The sequence below is a fragment of the Arvicanthis niloticus genome, chromosome 16, assembly GCF_011762505.2.
Source record: "Arvicanthis niloticus isolate mArvNil1 chromosome 16, mArvNil1.pat.X, whole genome shotgun sequence".
Taxonomy (NCBI): Eukaryota; Metazoa; Chordata; class Mammalia; order Rodentia; family Muridae; genus Arvicanthis; species Arvicanthis niloticus.
This window is the reverse complement of record NC_047673.1, coordinates 48742545-48761941: the sequence shown is the minus strand read 5'-3', so window position 1 is coordinate 48761941 and position 19397 is coordinate 48742545. Positions and strand designations below refer to the sequence as shown.

The 19397-nt window shown below is 36.8% G+C and overlaps 1 protein-coding gene and 1 pseudogene across 1 annotated transcript in view; both read left to right on the top strand.

Moving 5' to 3' along the window:
- Positions 1-19397, top strand: part of Galntl6 (polypeptide N-acetylgalactosaminyltransferase like 6) — a 1047155-nt gene that overhangs the window by 479204 nt on the left and 548554 nt on the right. The window lies entirely within an intron of this gene.
- On the top strand, positions 13462-13613 carry LOC117722107 (U4 spliceosomal RNA; annotated as a pseudogene).

The window sequence follows — 19397 nt, the reverse complement described above, 5'->3', positions numbered from 1 at the left end:
CAAAAGTTATGTTTCAATTCTGATTGGCCATTAACATTTTGTCTTTCAGCTGAGTTCTAATTCACTGTATTCTGTATACTGCCCTGATTTCAGTCTTCTGATATTCATCTTCAGCCTATTTGAGAGATACCCTTAGTGTAGTAACATAGCCAGTACATTTAGTGAGCAATCTTAGAGGAAATAACTTATATTTAATCGAGGGTTTCAGAATTCAGTATACTTTAGGTGGGGAGTTGGGAAGGAGGTAATTAAATTTAAGTGTTAAACTGGTGTTTCAATTTCCTGCAAATGGAAAGTTCCATTCCAGAAGCAAGTTCCTTAAGGCTGGTAAAATTCTAAAGAGAGAATCATTTGAGATGTAGGAAGTAAATGAAAATTTCAGAAGTCTCAAAAAAGTCCCTTAAGATTACTAGGTACACACGGTCCCCTTTCCCCAAGGTTATACAAGCAGAACTTCTGATGAGAGACTCTCTGACCTGTTGAGCTGCCTGCAGTGTGCAGAGAGCTCTAGGTTTTAGTTTGTATGGATTTCCTATGTTTACATTTGTTTTCTATGACCAACTCTTGCTGAAACATCAATGCCATTGTTAGTAAACACTTAATCACACAATGGCGAACAACTCCCAAACACTTAATTCTTTTCCAAGTTTTACTTTGGTGGTATTACTTTGGTTTGTTCTTTATCTGGGGAAATAGACAAATATTTATTCATGTCTCCTCAGGAATAGTGTCACACAACACACATTCACACACTGATAGGAATTATTATCCTTAATATAGATACTCATGTATAAACAACAACCAAACAAAAATGTGTGTGTGTGTGTGTGTGTGTGTAGAACATTATTTTTGTAAAATTTGGAACATGATATATAAACATCATTTTCTTTGCCTATCCCAATTCTTAACAACCTGAAGATCTATGCTTTTAAGTCAACATCAAAATTTACAAATTACCGTATTAAATAAAATATCAAGATCTATGATTTTTTTTCTCTAAATTTGACACAAAAATCCTTTAACATTGTATGAGGTAAAATATCTATAATTACCTTATTCATATTTAACACATATTTAAATAATCTTCTAAGACTACTAATAAAAATTTAAATGAAAACTATAACTGTTTCAACCAAGATAAAATTAATTAGTTTTCTCTATGTCAGAATTTTTGAAAACCAACAAAAAAGAGATAAAAGAAAACAAAATTAAGTTGGGCAGAAACTATTAAGATAGTGCAAAGGAAGTCTTTAATTGTATTTCTAACCAAATATTATTATTTCATTTAGAAAGTTTAATTAATAGGCATGCCTTCTAAAGTTTATTGCATGAATTAGGTATATACATAACATTTGAAAGTTGAAATTTTTCATACAGAATTAAAATAATTATAATAGAGAAATGCTATAAGTTCTATGTATGTGTCAATCAAACCAGAAGATCACTAAACATATGTAGAATATAGTTAATGTCCAAACTCAATCTCAGTGTATACCTACGTATGATAAACACTGTATTCAAACTTTACAAGAGCCCATGGCTCTAGTATACGATTATATCTCATTTTAATTCTTAAAAAAATTATAAAGTATGTGAAACAATGTAGCAAATGATAGTATTTGAGAGCCTTACTGATGGTGTTTGTATTCCTGAAAATGCAAACTAATCAAGGAACTTAGGGCTGTTGACGGACATTAAAACCCAAAAACCTACACACACACACACACACACACACAGCACTTGCCAGGTTTTCCTTAATAGTTATAGCTTGCTGTGTTCCCATTTGATCATTTGAATTTAATTTAGTGACAGATGCACACTGTATGACGGATTGCTTGGCAGTGACTAATGATGAACTTCCTAACGTTCATTTGATAACTGAGCTCTAGAAGGTGCTGATGAATGCATTTCCTACTGCTTGGATTTGATTTTTTTTATTAGTTAACTTTGGTTTTTTAGAAAAATAAAGGTCACTGTTTTTTTTTTTTTTCTTTTCGCTGAAAGACCATGACTTGAAGTATTCTCAAGGCTGCAGTTTAATATTTTGAAAATTTAATTTACTTTTCAAACTTCGCAGTACAATATCTCTGTTTCCAAATGGTGTTTTTAACAAACTGTTGGCTTTGGTGGATTATGTTTGCAATAGAGTGAGTTTAAACTCTTTAGGATTTAATTAGGAAAAATGCAATATTATCTATGAAAAGGAATGAATATAAATAATTATGTCTTTGGGCAGTTCAAATAATAAATGGGCTAAGAAAAACATTAGAAAAATGACACCCTTCACAATAGTCATAAATAATATAAAATATCTTGGTGTAACTCTAACCAAGGAAGTGAAAGATCTGTACTACAAGATTTTCAAGTCTCTGAAGAAAGAAATTGAAGAAGACCTCAGAATTTGGAAAGATCTCCCATGCTCATGGATCAGGATTAACAGTGTAAAAATGGCCATCTCACCAGAAGCAACCTACAGATTCAATGTAATCCCCATCAAAATTCCAACTCAATTCTTCACAGAGAAAGAAAGAACAATTCTCAAATTCATTTGGAACAATAAAAAAAAAACCAGGATAGCAAAAACTATTATCAACAATAAAAGAACTTCTGGGGGAATCACCATCCCTGACCTCAAACTGTACTGCAGAGCAATACTGATAAAAACTGCATGGCATTGGTACAGAGACAAGCAGATAGATCAATGGAATAGAATTGAAGGCTCAGAAAGGAAGCCACACGCCTCTGATCACAAAGGAGCTAAAACTGTCCAGTGGAAAAAGGACAGCATTTTCAACAAATTGTGCTGGTTTAATGGGTGGTCAGCATGTAGAAGAATGCAAATCAATCCATTCTTATCTCCTCGTACAAAGCTCAAGTCCTAGTGGATCAAGGACCTCCACATAAAACCAGATACACTGAAACGAACAGAAGAGAAAGTGGTAAAGAGTCTCAAACACATGGACATAGGGGAAATTTTCCTAAACAGAACACTAATGACTTATGCTCTAAGATCAACAATTGATCTCATAAAATGGGATCTCATAAAATTACAAAGCTTCTCTAAGGCAAAGGACACTGTCAATAGGACAAAATGGCAACCAACAGATTGGGAAAAGATCTTTACCAATCCTACATACGATAGAGAGCTAATATCCAATATATACAAAGAACTCAAGAAGTTAGACTCCACAGAACCAAATAACCTTATTAAAAATGGGGAACAGAGCTAAACAGAGAATACTCAACTGAGGAAATTTGAAAGACTGAGAAGTACCTACAGAAATGTTCAACATCCTTAGTCATCAGGCAAATCAAAACAACACTGAGATTCTGCATCATACCAGTCAGAATGGCTAAGATCAAAAATTCAGGTGATAGTAGATGCTGGCAAGGATGTGGAAAAGGAAGAACACTCCTCCATTGCTGGTGAGATTGCAAGCTGGTACAACTACTCTGGAAATCAGTCTGGGGGTTCCCCAGAAAATTGGAAATAGTTCTACCTGAAGACCCAACTATACCACTCCTTGGCATATACCCAAAATATGCCCTAACATATAAGAAGGACACATGCTCCACCATGTTTATAACAGACTTATTTATAATAGCCAGAAGCTAGAAACACCCCACATGTCCCTCAACAGAGGAATGGATACAAAAAAATATACATTTACATAATGGAGTACTACTCAGCTATTAAAACAATGACTTCATGAAATTCTTAGGCAAATGGATGGAACTAGAAAATATGCTGAGTGAGGTAACCCAATCACAAAAGAACACACATGGTATGTATTCACTGTTAAGTAGGTATTAGACCCAGAGTTTGGAATACCCACAATACAACTTACATATGAAGCTCAAGAAAAAGGAAGACCAAAGTGTGCATGCTTCAGTCCTACTTAGAAGGGGGAACAAAATATTGACAGGAGGTAGAGTGAGGGAGGGACTTGGGATGAAGAGAGGAGGAGAGGGAAAATGGGAGGCAGGATCAGGTGTGATAGGAGATGGGGGAGATATACAGAGGGTCAGGAAACTGAACAGAGGTGTGTAGCAAGGGGGGCTGGGAAATGGTATAGCCACCACAAAGTCCGATGCCAGAAAAGCAAGAAGTTACCAGGACCCAACATGGAGGACATTAGCTGAAAAACTCAACAAAGGGGAGAGAGAACTTGTAGAGATCATATCCAGAGGTTAGGCATGACCTCCTGTTGAGGGATGGGGCCACCCAACACTCAGAAAATTTTAACTCGGAATTGCTCCTGTCTAAAGGAAATACAGGAACAAACAGTGGAGCAGAGACTGAAGGAAAGACCTTCTAGAGACTGCCTCACCTATGGATGAATCTAATATACAGACACGAAACACCAACACTTGCTGATGCCATTAAGTGCTTGCTGACAAGAACTTGATTTAGCTGTTTTTCCGAGAGTCTCTGCCAGAGCCTTACTGATACAGATGCAAATGCTTGCAGGGAACAATCAGACTGAGCACAGGGACACCAATGAAGGAGTTAGGGGAAGGATTGAAGGAACTGAAGGGGTTTACAACCCCATAAGAAGAACAATATCACCAAGTAGACACCCCAGAGCTTCATTGGACTAAACCATCAGCTAGAGTACACAGGGAAGGATCCGTATGTAGCAGAAGATGGCCTTATCTGGCATCAATGAGAGGGGAAGCCCATGGTCCTGTGAAGTCTCGATGCCCCAGTGTAGGGGAATGCCAATTTGGGGAGGTGGAAGTGGGTGGGTGAGCCCCCTCATAGAAGCAGTGGGGAGGGGGTTGGATAGGGAGTTTACAGAGGGGAAACCGGGAAGGGGAATAACATTTGAAATGTAAATAAATAACCAATAAAAAAAAAAACTAAAAAAGAAACAGGTTAATCAATAGTTTCACCTAGGCCCAATGTAGGATAAATTACATAAAGACCACATTGAAAATTCTGAATTCTTTGATTATGAACATTGCATGTAAGCCAGAAATCACAGGCTCTCTAATGTCATAAAAAGGTAATGAGATCCATCTACTGAGGGAAATGACTCCTCAGTGCACAGTAAGGAATTTTAAAGAGCAAGCAAAGGGGAAGAATATTAAAACACCTTAAAAGCAAGTGCACATATTTATGCTTTCAAACAAATTAGATTAATACAGGTCTATAAATTTATAGATGAGCTGAGTTAAAGTCCTCCCATCCTGATTGTAATAAATTCAGTTTCTCTTATGGGCAACTGAACAAGTTTGTCTTGTTGCTGAGACACACAGTCAAAGCCTGGGTAATGTATAAAGTGTGCATATTTATCAGTTTCATGTATAGTGAGTACTGAGTCCAAGATCTAGTTGTTAGTATGTTTTGTTCTCAGGGCCGAGCCTCTGTTTCCATGGTGGCACCTAGATCACTGTGCATGGTAGAAGAAAAAAATGCTACGCCCCTTCATGGCAGAAAGCAGAAGAGCAAAGGCTCCATGGAGTCTTCCTTTCAGACACTTAATGCTAGATATTAGAACACTTATGTTCTATTCAACTTTTAAAGTCTTATGCTAGTTGAGATTCAATGCCTGGATTCTGGAAGGGACACAATCAAACCATATTAGCTACAGAGATAGTGCAGTGCCAACAAGCAGGCTGCAGTCGTCATGTGTGATTTTGAACTGCACTCTAAATAGGAAAAAAAAAAAAAAGCACTTTCAACCGTCTTAGTGCATAATGCACACTGACACAGGAGCCTTACACTACAGTGTCAGAAAGAAAGAAACGAGAGAAACTCCATTCAGAAACATTGACTGTATTTAAACGGAAGTAAAAATAATTTCCCTGTTTGAAAGTTTCCTAAAAGAGGAAAACACATTTGGGTAATGTGTAGCGCCTGTGCTTCCAGATCTTACAAGGAAAAACAGTTCGGGTAAGATGGCTAGGCTAGTAAGAGTGTTTGCTGCTGAACCTTTTGACCTGAGTTCAATCCTCAGAAACCACATTGTGGAAAAAGGCTACCAACTCCCACAAGTTATCTTCTGAATTCACACACGGCGTGTACATAAGTGCATGTACGCACACACATGCACACACAAACATGAACAAACACACATGTACACACACATGCATACACACACATGCACGCACACATGCATACACACACAACTGCGCACACACACATGCACACACATATGAATACACACATGTACCCACATGCACACACACACAAAATTTAATAAAAGAAAAATTACAAATAATGTACTGAATGTATGGCTCAAGTCACTGGATTTGGATTTCAGTCTTTACGTTTTGACTTCTATTGGCCCTTTGATCTTTGAGAAGAACCAATTTTTTTCCATCTCCACACTTTCATGCATCAAATAAGTTGTTTATAAACGACCTCAGTGAAGCTATCTACAGTGACTTCATATTAGAGCATGTAAGAAGTAACGCCCCTAGGATCCAAAGCCTGAGAGAAGTAAGAACAAGATCCATGCTTCTGGGAAGTGCATTACATCACCCTGTGCATGTCTGTGCTGGGCATTAAACAGAACTGAGTGGTAACAAGGCATGTCCACAGCTCTGAGAAACAGATTGTTAGCTTCCCACCTACAGGAAACCCCAGAGGTGTGCCTTAGTGACTCACCAAATGACAAAATGTGTTGTCATTTCTTTAACCTCCAGAAAAGCTTAATAGAATAGTTGTGATAACTAAATTTGACGGTAAAAATAATATATTTATTACCTACATGATTTTTTTGAGGCAGCCCTACCATTGACATCCTAAATTAAATATGATAATGAGCACCTGACTGGCTGGGCTTTTAATTAACTACTTTCTAAAGTACTTGATTTCTCACTACTGTAATGTTCTTAATTATTTAAGCTATCACTTAATGCTAATTTATTCAAGCCCCTGCTAAGAACTCAAAAGATTGGACTTTATATTGATGTTCAGTCTCTAGTCTAACTTCAGTTCAGTTGCCACATTCTAGATATCAAAATTTGGCAAGTAGATTACGTCCCCCTTTTCTTGTTTCCTACATAATTTCCATGTGAAAGTCCAATAAAATGTTTTGTTGGGTTAAAGTGATAAGAAAGACGGGGCTACCCATCACCAATACACCATGATGCTGGCAACCATATTTTTTCAAGTTTATAATTTATGATAGTCTCTAAGTATTTGTCAGTTTTTCTTTGCCACAATTTTATAATATGCCTGCATATCTTATTAGCATTTCCGTTTCTCCATTTTAACTTTTGATAAGTAATTTTATGCATTTTAGTGACAATAAAAAATAAGGATGAGGATCTTTGTTCATAGTACAAGATAGTGTTAGGGACATGGAGCTAATCACATTTACATGTGTTCATGATTGTCTTCAAAAGGGATGCATGTAGAATTCAGCAGAGCAGCAGTCAACTTCCTCCTCTTGGCACTGAGAAAGAAGAAAGCAGACACGTTCATGGTGTTCTAATCATGCTGACAGCTTTCCTGTCAAGCAGCCGATAATACTAACGAATGCATGACAGTCTGTGACATGATCTTATCAGGATGTGTTTGGTCTGCGTAGGACACTTCTTTACTGTCTGCTCTACAGACACTGAAGCTAGTGATACCATTTATGTTAGGCCTTCACCTCTCATGTTTAAAGCTTCAGGAAAGCAGCGTGCTTGTTTTATTTTTCTTTCTCTCTTTATGATTTTATCTGACACACCAAACAATAGACTCCCACAAGTAAAATATGTTAAAGGCTTTTTAGTATTATTTTTAGAATTCTTCATCCACCCTTAATACTTTCTGCAAGCCATCCCCCTGCCTTCTGACGGCTTTTCTACCATTGTGCTTGACTAGTTTCCTTATCTCTATGGATCTAAAGTTTCAAACCTAGCATCCAAAATGAGAGCAAACTTGAGATGCTTGTCTCTCCAGGACTAAAGTACCTAACTCAGGATGGCTGGTTCCATTCATTTACCTGTGAATTTTATAATTTTATTTATTTATTTATTTATTCGTTTATTAATGAATGAATAGTATTCTATTATGTAAATGTGTTATGTTTTAATATCCATTCATTGGTAGATAGAGAGTTGGGCTCTTTTTGTTCCCAGGCTGTTCTGAATAGAGCAACAAAGAACATAGCTTAGCGAGTAATCTCTGTATTAAGATTCAGTGTTCTTTGAGTGAATGTCCCCACTGATTTATTAATGACTACAATGGCTATAGCAGTTTGCCCTTGCACCAGCAATGAATCAATGAATAACTGTTTTGTGCCCCTGCATTCATGCCTCTACACCTTCATTTGTTGTCTCTTTTTCTTTTTTGTCATATTCATACTAATTGGGGTAAATTGAATTTTCTAGATAGTTTTTGAAGAAGGTCTCTAGGCAGATTACAGTTTTAACATCATAAGTCTGCTCACATAAGGATTTACTAATAACATGCCTAAAATATAACTGGATTGTTTATTAAGTTCAAAGAGGAAAAGCATAAACCTTTGAAGTTATATATTTTGTTTCATATTTGATTAGAATTCTTTAGATGTACATAGTGTTGTAATGTCATATAGTTCTGCCACTACAACTTTTAGTAAAGTCCTATAATACTATTGCTAAAGTGCCATAATTTTCTACTGAATATATTGCTTTCTGAGATAATTGTGTCAGAAGGACTTAACAGTTTTATAATTTTACCCAAAGTAAAAATAATCTTTAATGTTTTACCATTCTGAAAAAAAAACAGTAAAATGTGTGCATACGATATTTCTTTTACTTTATATTAGATGTATTTCAGTAAAGTAATCCAATGATTCTTGTAGTCTCACATTCCAAGATAATTATTATTGTAAGACTTGAAATATTAAAGATTTAAAGGGAGATTAGCAAAAGTTTCTATGGGATGATCAGTACTTTTTAAAGACCATCATGAATATGTTTCTCCTGAATATTAATTAATATTGATATGAAAGCTTAGGCTGTGAGCACTAAAAATCAGACAGTGGTTCTCTGACCTCATACATAACTAAGACAGTTGAAAGTGCTCTATTGGTGTGCACAGGAGCTGGCTGTAGTGATCCCACCCTTTCCCAAGTTCCTTCCCCATCTCCAAATGCCTAGAAGCACAGTCATGCATGAGCACTGTGGAAGCTTCAGAAGATTCTGTCCCCATGTCCAGTTTGTCATCAAAAATGTGTACTTTGTCTTTGTACTAACTACAACACTGTGTCAACTTCTTCCTCACTCAACTGAAGCCTCCTTCAGACAAGCAGAGGATCTAAAAGTCTTCCTTAAAAGCTTCCTTCTCCACAATCCTAAGAAATCTGATTTCTCTCAGTCTAAATCCTATATAGGATTACATTTATTTTTTTCCTCTGTGTGCACCTTACTTTTTTATTGTCTCACACTTTCATTGTAAAAAGAAAGCCTGAAATATGGACTCTATTACTTTTAAATTTATAAAACTTTTCATGAGAGTATGACCGAAACACTCTCAGAGAACAGTTACAGCTTTTAAAATTTTACTGAAATGCAAAACACATCAGTCCTTGTCAAAATAAGAGTTAGCTCTGGATCAGTGTCCAAATCTGGTGATATTTTTCTCCTAATTTAAGAATAGTCTGGAATGCAATACTCACCTAAGTAATTATGATTATGAAAATTTTGCTTGCAATTATAGTTCAATAAATTTGCTCTGATAGTTTCAAGGATATGTGAGATGCATTAATGAAAATATTATAGTTTGAATAAAGAAACAGAGAGCACACAGAGAATAGCTTGGATATTGCTTTAGTTTCATATAATTATCAGCATGCTTCAATTAAATAAAAACATGGAATATCTTAATGGATAAAATTAGTACCCTTCAATGCATTTCATCTGCTTGTTTTCAAGTCCAGTAACAAAGACCCATTATTTGAAAATTGTTATTAATAATAATATATAAAATATACTACAAAATCTGTCCTTTAAATTTTGATTAATGGATAATTATTTGATATTTCTATGTGATGGTTACTAATAAAATACTAATATTTTGGTAATTATACAAATGTTAAGTTTGAGATGGAGTGAAAAAAATATATGATGGCTGTTTGCCAGAATACAGGTATGTGTTCTCTACGTCAGCATCTCTGAAGGCTTAAGTGCAACTTACATGAATTAAAATACTTAACAGATTTATAAATATAAATTTATTAATGCTTCCTGTGACCTTATACTTATGTGTAAACTTATTTTAGTATACTGATGTTAATCCTTTTACAGTAGAATTCATTAAATGGTAGTAGAAATTAGGTCATATCCTTGACTGCCAAAGACAGTACTGATAAGTTTTAAGCTATAATTTTGAGGATAATGTTTTATGATGCAGTAGTGATGTCAAATTGGATAATCCATGAAGTACTAGAAATTGCATGCTAGTTTTTAACAATCAACAAACTCTTTTAATAATCATATTATTAAATCAGGTTAAAAGTATTACCTCACATAAACCTTTAATAAACAAAAATGGATTTAATGGTCCTGAAAATAAATATCTCTCATTCTCTTTCCTTTACCAAATATGATTACAGTCAGTATAACAGAAGATTTTAACTTAGTTTCCCAGTTTTACTGTTAGGATGCTCTAGCCTGTCATAGTTAATTTCAGCTGTCAATTTAACACAGAACTTAGAGTCATCTTGGAAGAGGCGATCTCAGCTGATAGACTGTCTTAAACAGATGGGCCTGCTAATTGGTGTGGGAGGCAGCAGGCCCCTGTGGTAGTTCCATCCCTAGTGAGGTAGGTATGGACAGATAGAAAAGAAATCTGAACAAGCCTTCAGAAGCAAGCCATGATCAGGAATACTTTATACTTCCAGATTCAGTTCCAATATCTCCTACCCTGACTGCTTTTAATGGTGGACTGAAACCTGGGAGACAAGCCAGATAAACACTTTCTTTCTCCAAGTTGGTCAATGATTCAACACAGCAAGAGAAATCAAGGAAGAAAATTTTCCTTAAAGGGACTCTTCATTATTCTGAACTCTTTAAAATTTCTTCTTTAATTGTATTCTAGCCATTTGCAATTGTTTTGCTGCTGTACGTCTGAAGATATATATATATATATATATATAATATTTTTAATGTTAGGAAAAATAATTACATTTCAAAAAAGCAATACATACATATTCAATAGAAAAAACACTTCTTGGTTACAATCAAATTGGAGCAAAAAGAGTTAATATTTGTTAAACAATTAGTCTTAAGTGATACTGACTGGTGGTAATATGAAATATTAAAATTATAGGGTATTTGTGCAATACAGCTTTCATTAAAAATTGCAGACTATTTAAATGGCATTCATGAAAAATGACTGATGGCAACTGTGTGCTGTTATTATCCGTGTCCCATTCAGAGCATCCTCAATCATGGTGGGGAAAGTGGAAAAGGTGCTTAGTTTTTATCTGTTGGAGAGCTGCTCTGTCATTTTCAAAATGAAGGTACTTATCTGCTAGAGGTTTGTTATCTGAATTTTGTTTTGAGTAAAAGAAAGAAACAGACAGACAAGTCAGAATTTATTCATTATTAGGGTGAGATAAACTACAAAATGGATTCTTGGCAAGCACTGGAAACAACCTAACCTAAACAACTAACCTACAGGAACAGCTTTAAAAAGGGCGCATCAATTGAAACAATCTACTTGATTTCTAAAAAAAAAAAAAACTGTAAAAAATATTCAGCGATATGGAATAAAAATTATGTCAGTTTATACTTATGAACCAGTTTTTGCATGTAGTTGAGTTTCTCTCCCTGATATTCGGACATTTCCCAAGTTTTTATTGGTTTGGACACATTCATTTAAAATATTAACTGAGCCTAAACTCTGAAAAGACTTTGGTAACTCACTTGAATATAGAATTCAAATCAGGCAGTATTGGAACTGATGCAAATAAAATTTAGCATTTGATTTATCTTTAATTAATTGTTTGCATGCATTTGAGGAAAATAAATAAAAGTTATTTCAAAAATATACTTTTATCTGTATGTCTTTAATCGTTCAAACACATGATTTATCTTCTTCCTATCACAGAACATCATATTGATTTTATATGTGAAGAATATATAATGCTTAAACCATCATTAAAAGTTAATCATTGCTATAATAATATATTGCTACACACACACACACACACACACACACACACACATATATGTATATATATACATATATATATAAAGTACAAATGTAAGCATTTTGGGTAATATGTTACACCTTTAACTCAAATATTCCATGGATTAATTTTTATTTTGTCTCTCCTAATTTTTTTTAAAATGCTCTATATTCATATGTGTGTTTTATGTTCGTTTCTGAGACAAGGTGTTGCTATGTATATCAGTCTGTCCTGGAGCCCAGTAAGTAACTCAGACTGTCCTTAGACTCCTTACCCACCTTCCTCAATTTCCAGACTACTGCAATTTTAGATATGGGGGAATATATTCCATTTCATCTACACATATTGTTCTGAACATAACCTGATGCACATATAGTAAACAGGAAACACTTGGTGCCTGTGGTAATTTGAATGAGCAATGTCCCTGTTAGGCTCAGGTAACTGAACATTTGATGCCCATTTTGCGGGTCTGTTTTTGGAAAGGAATGAAAGATTTAGGAGGTACCTTTGCCAGAGGAGTCCCTAGCTGGGTGTGGGAATTGAGGAACTGTAAACCCTGGCACTACTTCCTGTTCCCTTCTCTGCTTCCTGTGAGTGAATGAGATGTGATCACCTAGCTTCCTGCTCCTGGAACCACGCCTCCCCCTGCTCCATGACACTCTATTCCTATGGAACTGTTGCTCAAAACAAACCCTTTCTCCACTAAGTTGCTTTTGGTCATGTTTTTGACCTTGTTTTGCTTTGGTTTGAGGTTTTTATGTCTGTTTGTTGGTTTTCATTTTTTATTGGATTTTTTTTTACATTTCAGATGTTATCCCCTTTCCCCACCCCCCACCCCCAGAAACTCCCTATCCCATCCCCCTCCTCCTGCTTCTATGAGAATGTGGTCCCACACACCCACCCATCCACTCCCTCCTCCCCACCCTAGGAATTCCCCAACACCGAGGCATCCAGCCTCCATGGGACCAAAGAACTTCCTCTCACCTATGCCAGATGGACAAGCCCATTCTCTCCTACATATAAAGCTGGAGCCATGGGTGCCTCCCTATGTGCTCCCAGGCTAGTGGTTTAGGCCCTGAGAGCTCTGGTTGCTTGGTATTGTTGCTCTCCTCATGGGGCTGCAAACCCCTTCAGCTCCTTCAGTCTTTTCTCTAACTTCTCCATTGGGAACCCCATGATCAGTTCTATGGGTAGCTGTGCACATCTGCTTCTGTATATTTCAGGCTGTTTAGGGCTGTTTTTTCCATCAGCAGAAATGTAAGCAATACAGTGAATGTTAGGTGTGTCTTTGCTGCAAGCTGTTTTTTAGTGATGCTATCAATTAAGAATTTTATTTTTCAGCTTTGCGCAGTGGCAGTGTCGTAGTCAATGAGGTTTATCCGAGGCACGATTATTGCTAATTGAAAGAATTTTATTTTCTTCTTTCACTGTATCATGTTTCTGGAAGTCTCTGGTCATTTACAAGAACAACTCTGAAATCATGAAATAATGGCCAGATTCCCACACTGTATCCTAATAATTCAACTTGCTTTTTAAAATTATGTTATGCTTAAAATACAGATAGATATTTTCATATTATTATTGTTTCTTGTGACAGGAACCCTACATATGTGTCTTGTTTCTAGCTATCTGATTCTATCATCTATTCTTACTTCATTTGAAAGTAAGTTAAAACTCCTGAAATAAGTCTATAAATATTTTTCACTAACTAGTAAAAATAAACTATGATTGAAAAAAATCAAAAAATATGCTTAAATGAAGACTGATTTTACTTTTCCTTGTACATTCTTCTTAGCTTATTTGCACTAGTGATTTGGTTAGGCATTGGCCAGGAAAAATTTTTATTCTTTTCTGCACATACTTGAAGATCTTCCTTCTTTGCTCTCCTCTTACATCACTTGTTCTGACTTATCACATAAACCAGCCAATTCCAACCGACTCAGCTATTAGCTTTTCTTTGAACACTATTGTATAATAAATAGTACCACAAAATACAACATTATCAATAATGTCAGTTGCACTTATTGAATCTTGTTCTCAATTATTATAAACATGCATTTTTGTGTCCCCAGGGTCTAACAAATGCATGCATTTTGGTGTTTTCAAAGCTTCAGTAGTGTTTGAAGCATTAGGCAAATCTCCAAGTCAAAACTGTCTCTGGAAGTTACTTTGTATCTGAATTGCAAAGCTGTTATTATCCTCCCCGGAAAATGAGTTCCAATCAATTTTAATTTTATAAAATTGATTTTCTAGCATAGTTTTTTTTTTATCAATATGGACAAAGTTCTACCAGGAAAATATCAAAATAAATATCGATAAAGTGATAGATTTGCAACATTATATGATGAGTGGGGGACAATACATCATTGTCCCTGAGATACTGTCTTGCAGTTATTGCAAATCCAACAACTATGGTGTGTCTTAAAATCTTTGATGTCCAACACTAAAGCTCAGTGGGAAGTCTATAGACAGAGAGGTCAGAGGAAAGATCTTTGTGGGGGACCTAGACTTTCTGGCAACTGTCTAAAGGCCATGTGAGGCTTCGAAGGTAGACTGTTTATGACGAGAAGAATGTCAACAAAAGCAGAGAGACGATAAGAGAATCACCCCAAATAGGAAAAGCAGGTAGGTGTGAGGGTGACCACAAAATACTAGAGAAAAAGTAGGCTTCCAGAGACCCCAGACAGGATGGTTTACCTCTGAGCCAGCCTGAGGTTCAGGCTTCTTAGGAGGCATGTTAGACAGCCACAGCCACACCACCGACAGCCTTGAGTGTGCACTTCTGTTCTCCAAGAGTGACGCACCAGCACTTTGTAAGGAATCTGTTGCTTCTGTGGAATGAAATGTGAAAATATCAACCAACCAGATCACCCAAAGTTCCCAGGGACTAAACCATCAACCAAAGAGTACACATTGGTGAACTCATGGCTCCAGCTGCATATGTAGCAGAGGATGGCCTTATTGGTCATCACTGAGAGGGGAACCCTCAGTCCTGTGGAGACTCAGTGACCTAAAGAAAAAAATGCCACGGCAGTGAGGCAGGAGTGGGGGGCTGGTGAGTGAGCACCCTCATAGAGGCTGGGGAGATGGGGGAGGGTATGGGGGGTTTTGGGAGGGGAAACTGGGAAGGGGGATAATATTTGATATGTAAATAAATAAAATAACCAATACAAAATTTATTAGATCAAAAAACAAAAGACATTAATGATGCAAGAGCCAGAGTACTTAACAGAGACAGAAGGGTCAAAGGCCCGGTGATGGCTAACATCCATTACTACCTATGAGGAGCCTGGAAAAGAGACTATACAAAAGTCATTTATTTCCTCTCAGCCCCTCCCCTCCACCTTCTTTTTTGCAATGCTTTTTTTTTTTTTTCTGGCCTCAGTGGTGATGGTTTATTAATTATGGCTCGTTCTCAGCCTCAGCTGACTAGAACCATAGATTCTTAATTCAAAATATCAAAAAACAACTCTGGTAGAGTTTTTAAGTGGCTCTCAAACTCTCTTCTACCTTCATAAGCCAAGCCTCTGACATCTGTTCTGCACCCAGTACTATCTTCTAAGTTCCCACTATAGCTTCTGAACTTGGCTTCTCCAGCCCAAGGTCTTTTCACAATGTTTTTCCTAAACATGGTTAAGTCTTTCATAGCAACATTCACTGAACTTGGTACCAATTTCTCTAAGAGTTTCTATTGATCCAAAAGAACACCATAACAAGAAGCAACTTGGGGAAGAAAGAGATTAATCTTACAGTTTGTAGACCATTATCTAGGTAAGTCAAGCTAGGACTTGCCTACAGGCAAATCTTAATGGACACATGTTTTATTCAGTTGAGAGTCCCTCTTCCCAAATGACTAGCTTGTATCAAGTTGACATAAAACTAGCCAGGACAGCAAGATTTCTCACATATAAGGCAAACTCTGTACAACCAAGCAGTATCTCCAGTGTGGATCCTCTCTACTGTTGACTATTAGTAATCTACTATATGGGTGTATATCAACTTAATATTTTTCTGGATATTTAGGGGTTTTATTTCTTTTTTAATTTTTTTAATTTTTATTTTATATTTTATTTACATTTCAGATACCATCGCCTTTCCCCATTTCCCTTCCCTAGAAAACCCCTATCCCATGCCCCCTTTTCCTTTTTGCTTTTATACAATTTTTTTAAATGTTAATCAAAGGCTTTATAAGTTTGGTAATGCTCAATCAGAAGTGTAACCCAATACCAAAACTAGATATATAAACTATCTTTGACTGGTAGAGACACATGAACATCTGCCTCCATGCCCCCCTCTCTTTCTCTCTCTTTCTCTCTCTTATCACCTAGCTTCTGCTCTCCTTCATCTTCTCCTCTCCTTACTCCATCTCTTCCTCTTGGTACTCCTTCCCCCATAGCTCCTCCTACATATCACCCTCCCTGTTAAAATAAAACTTTTCTCTCAAAATACAATTAAAGCATAATTATTCCTAATTGTACCAGTGAGGTACAAGAAAGTCCTAATACCCAGTCCATCATTTTGTTAACTAACCAGAACCTCTGTCATCTCTCCTAACTAAAACACTTAGTTTTGAAACTGGCTTTTTTCTTGGCTTTAGAATGAATGTCAGCTGAAAACCATCCACTCAGATCTTTTCTCTCAAAGTAAATAGCCAGGATTGGCTATGAGACTATAGGTCTTCAACCCTGTCAGAAATCCAGAATGATTGAGTTAACTGAAATTACAGGAAGCACTAAGCATAGCTTCTAAAACTTAGCCAATTTAGAGACCGCTGAACACCTGGACAGTCCCTATACTACCGAACGTCAGAGCATCAAATCTTCAGCCTTCTGGCCCAGAATCAGCTGACAGACCTTAGTGATGCAGAGTTATTAAGGGCTGATTACTCTGTCTAGGCAGATATAATCAGTCAACAATTCTGCAAATGTGTCCTTTTCTGAACATTAATTTGTCTGTAGATGGGAAGAGGAAATTCTTGCCTAGTGGCTGTCACCGCACAACTGGAGTAACTCCAAGGATGCTCAATTTCTTCTTAGAATCCACAACAGGAAGCTGTCAGAAGCAGACAGGTCTCTAATCAAAATGAACATTAATATAGAAATGTTTGTAACGTCAATTCTATGGACTTCTGATGTTTTGAAAACCAACTATCCATGTAAGGTCACCTGGACTGTTGTCTGTTAACTCCTCTCAGCTATTTCTAAATAAAATATGGAAAACACCCTAACAATAAACTCAAAGCCATGAATTTTCTATAGTCCCTTAACTCATAGGTTAACCGTCCCAAATCAGTTTAAAAAAGTTAAAGAAGGACTGGGTCTAGGCCTTGTATTCCTAAATGTGTTATACAGGCACAATGCCCATGAGAGTAGCAATATTCATCTCACTTTTATATCAATAAGAAGCTCATACCAATGAAAACCTTAAATTTGAAATCAAAGTAAATTTTGTACCATTTAAGAAATTATAACTTCATCTTGATATTAATTATACAGATTTCTACCAATAGGTTATGGCTATGCAATAAGTCCTAGCTAATCCTCCCTGTTCCAACAAAATCACTACTTTTCCCTAGAGAGACAGACCAATATTAACCACCTTAGTCCCCAAGACCAGGGAATAGGCATGCTGACTCTTCTTTAACTTCCTTCAAGCTGATTATGGGTGTTGAGATATTAGAAGAGGGGTGTGGGGAAGAGTAAATTGATAAACCTCTGATGCTGTGTCTTCACTGCATCCAGATGGAATTCCAGGACATCAGAGGTTTGGGCAGGTCTGCTCAGTATGTTGATGAGTAGATACAACAAGGCTGTGTATTCTGCAATATACAATTCTCAGAACAAGTTTTAGTATCAAGAAAAATAAGTTATTTTTTCCTAGAGAGGGCTGACATTTTTTTAAAGATGTTGGTTCTAACAACTTCCCCCCACCCTTTTTAAAGTTGGTTGTAATATTTACATTTCAAATTTTCTCCCCTTATCCCATTCCCCCCACCACCCAGGAACCCCTTATCCCATCCCCTCTCCTTGTGCTTCTGTGAGGGTGTGATTTTCCAGTTTCTATGATGCTGTTTCCATTAACATAAACTGCCTCCTAAATTTCTAAATCCTTCCCTTTATGTTATTAAATCTCCTATTTTTCTTTTTTCTCCTTTTTTCCTTTTATTTCTCTCATTTTTAAAAAAATTGGGTATTATATTTACCTTTCAGATTTTATCCCCTTACCCCAATTCTTCCCACCACCCAGAAACGTCCTATCCCATCCCCCATCCTCATGCTTCTATGAGGCAGTGCCCGCACCTACCCCCCCCCACTACCCCTTCCCCATCCTCACATTCCCACCCCCCACTCTGTGTTCGTTTTTTTTTTTTTTTTTTTTTTTTTTATGGGACCAAGAAACTCCTCTCCCTCCTATGCCTGACAAGGCCATCCTCCCCTACATATACCGCTGGAGTCATGGGCCCCTCCCTATGTGCTCCCAGGCTGGTGGTTTAGACCCTGGGGGGCTCTGGTTGTTTGTTATTGTTGCTTTCCTCCTGGGGTCACAAACCCTTTCTGCTCCTTTAGTCTTCTCTCTAACTTCTCCATTGGGAAACTCTTGATCATATCAGTGGTTAACTGTGAGCATCGTCCTCTGAATGTGTTAGTCTTTGGCAGACCTCTAAGGAAACAGCTATATCATGTTCTTGACAGCATGCACTTCCAGCCATCCACATCAGTGTCTAGCTTAGGTGACTGTACATGGGATGAATACCCAGGTGGAATGGTCTCCTGATGGCCCCTTCTTCAGTTTCTGTTCCATGTTTTTTTTTCCATATTTGCTCCCTTGAGTATTTTTGTTACTCATTCTAAATAGAACTGAGGCATCCCCTCTTGGTCTTCCTTCTTCATGAGCTTCATGTGGTGTTCGGGTTGAGTCTTCGCTATTCCAAGCTTTGGGGCTAACATCCACTTAACAGTGAGTAAATACCATGTGTGTTCTTTTGTGATTGGATTAACTCACTCAAGATGATAATTTCTAGATCCATCCATTTACTTCAAAATTTCTTGAATTCATTATTTTTATAGCTGAGTAATACTCCATTGTGTAGATGTACCACATGTTTTGTATCCATTCCTCTGTTGAGGGACACCTTGGTTCTTTCCAGCTTCTGGCTATTATAAATAAGGATGCTATGAACATAGTGGAGCATATGTCCTTATTATATGTTGGAGCATCTTCTGGGTATATGCCCAGGAGTGGTATAGATGGATCCTCAGGTAATGCTATGTCCAG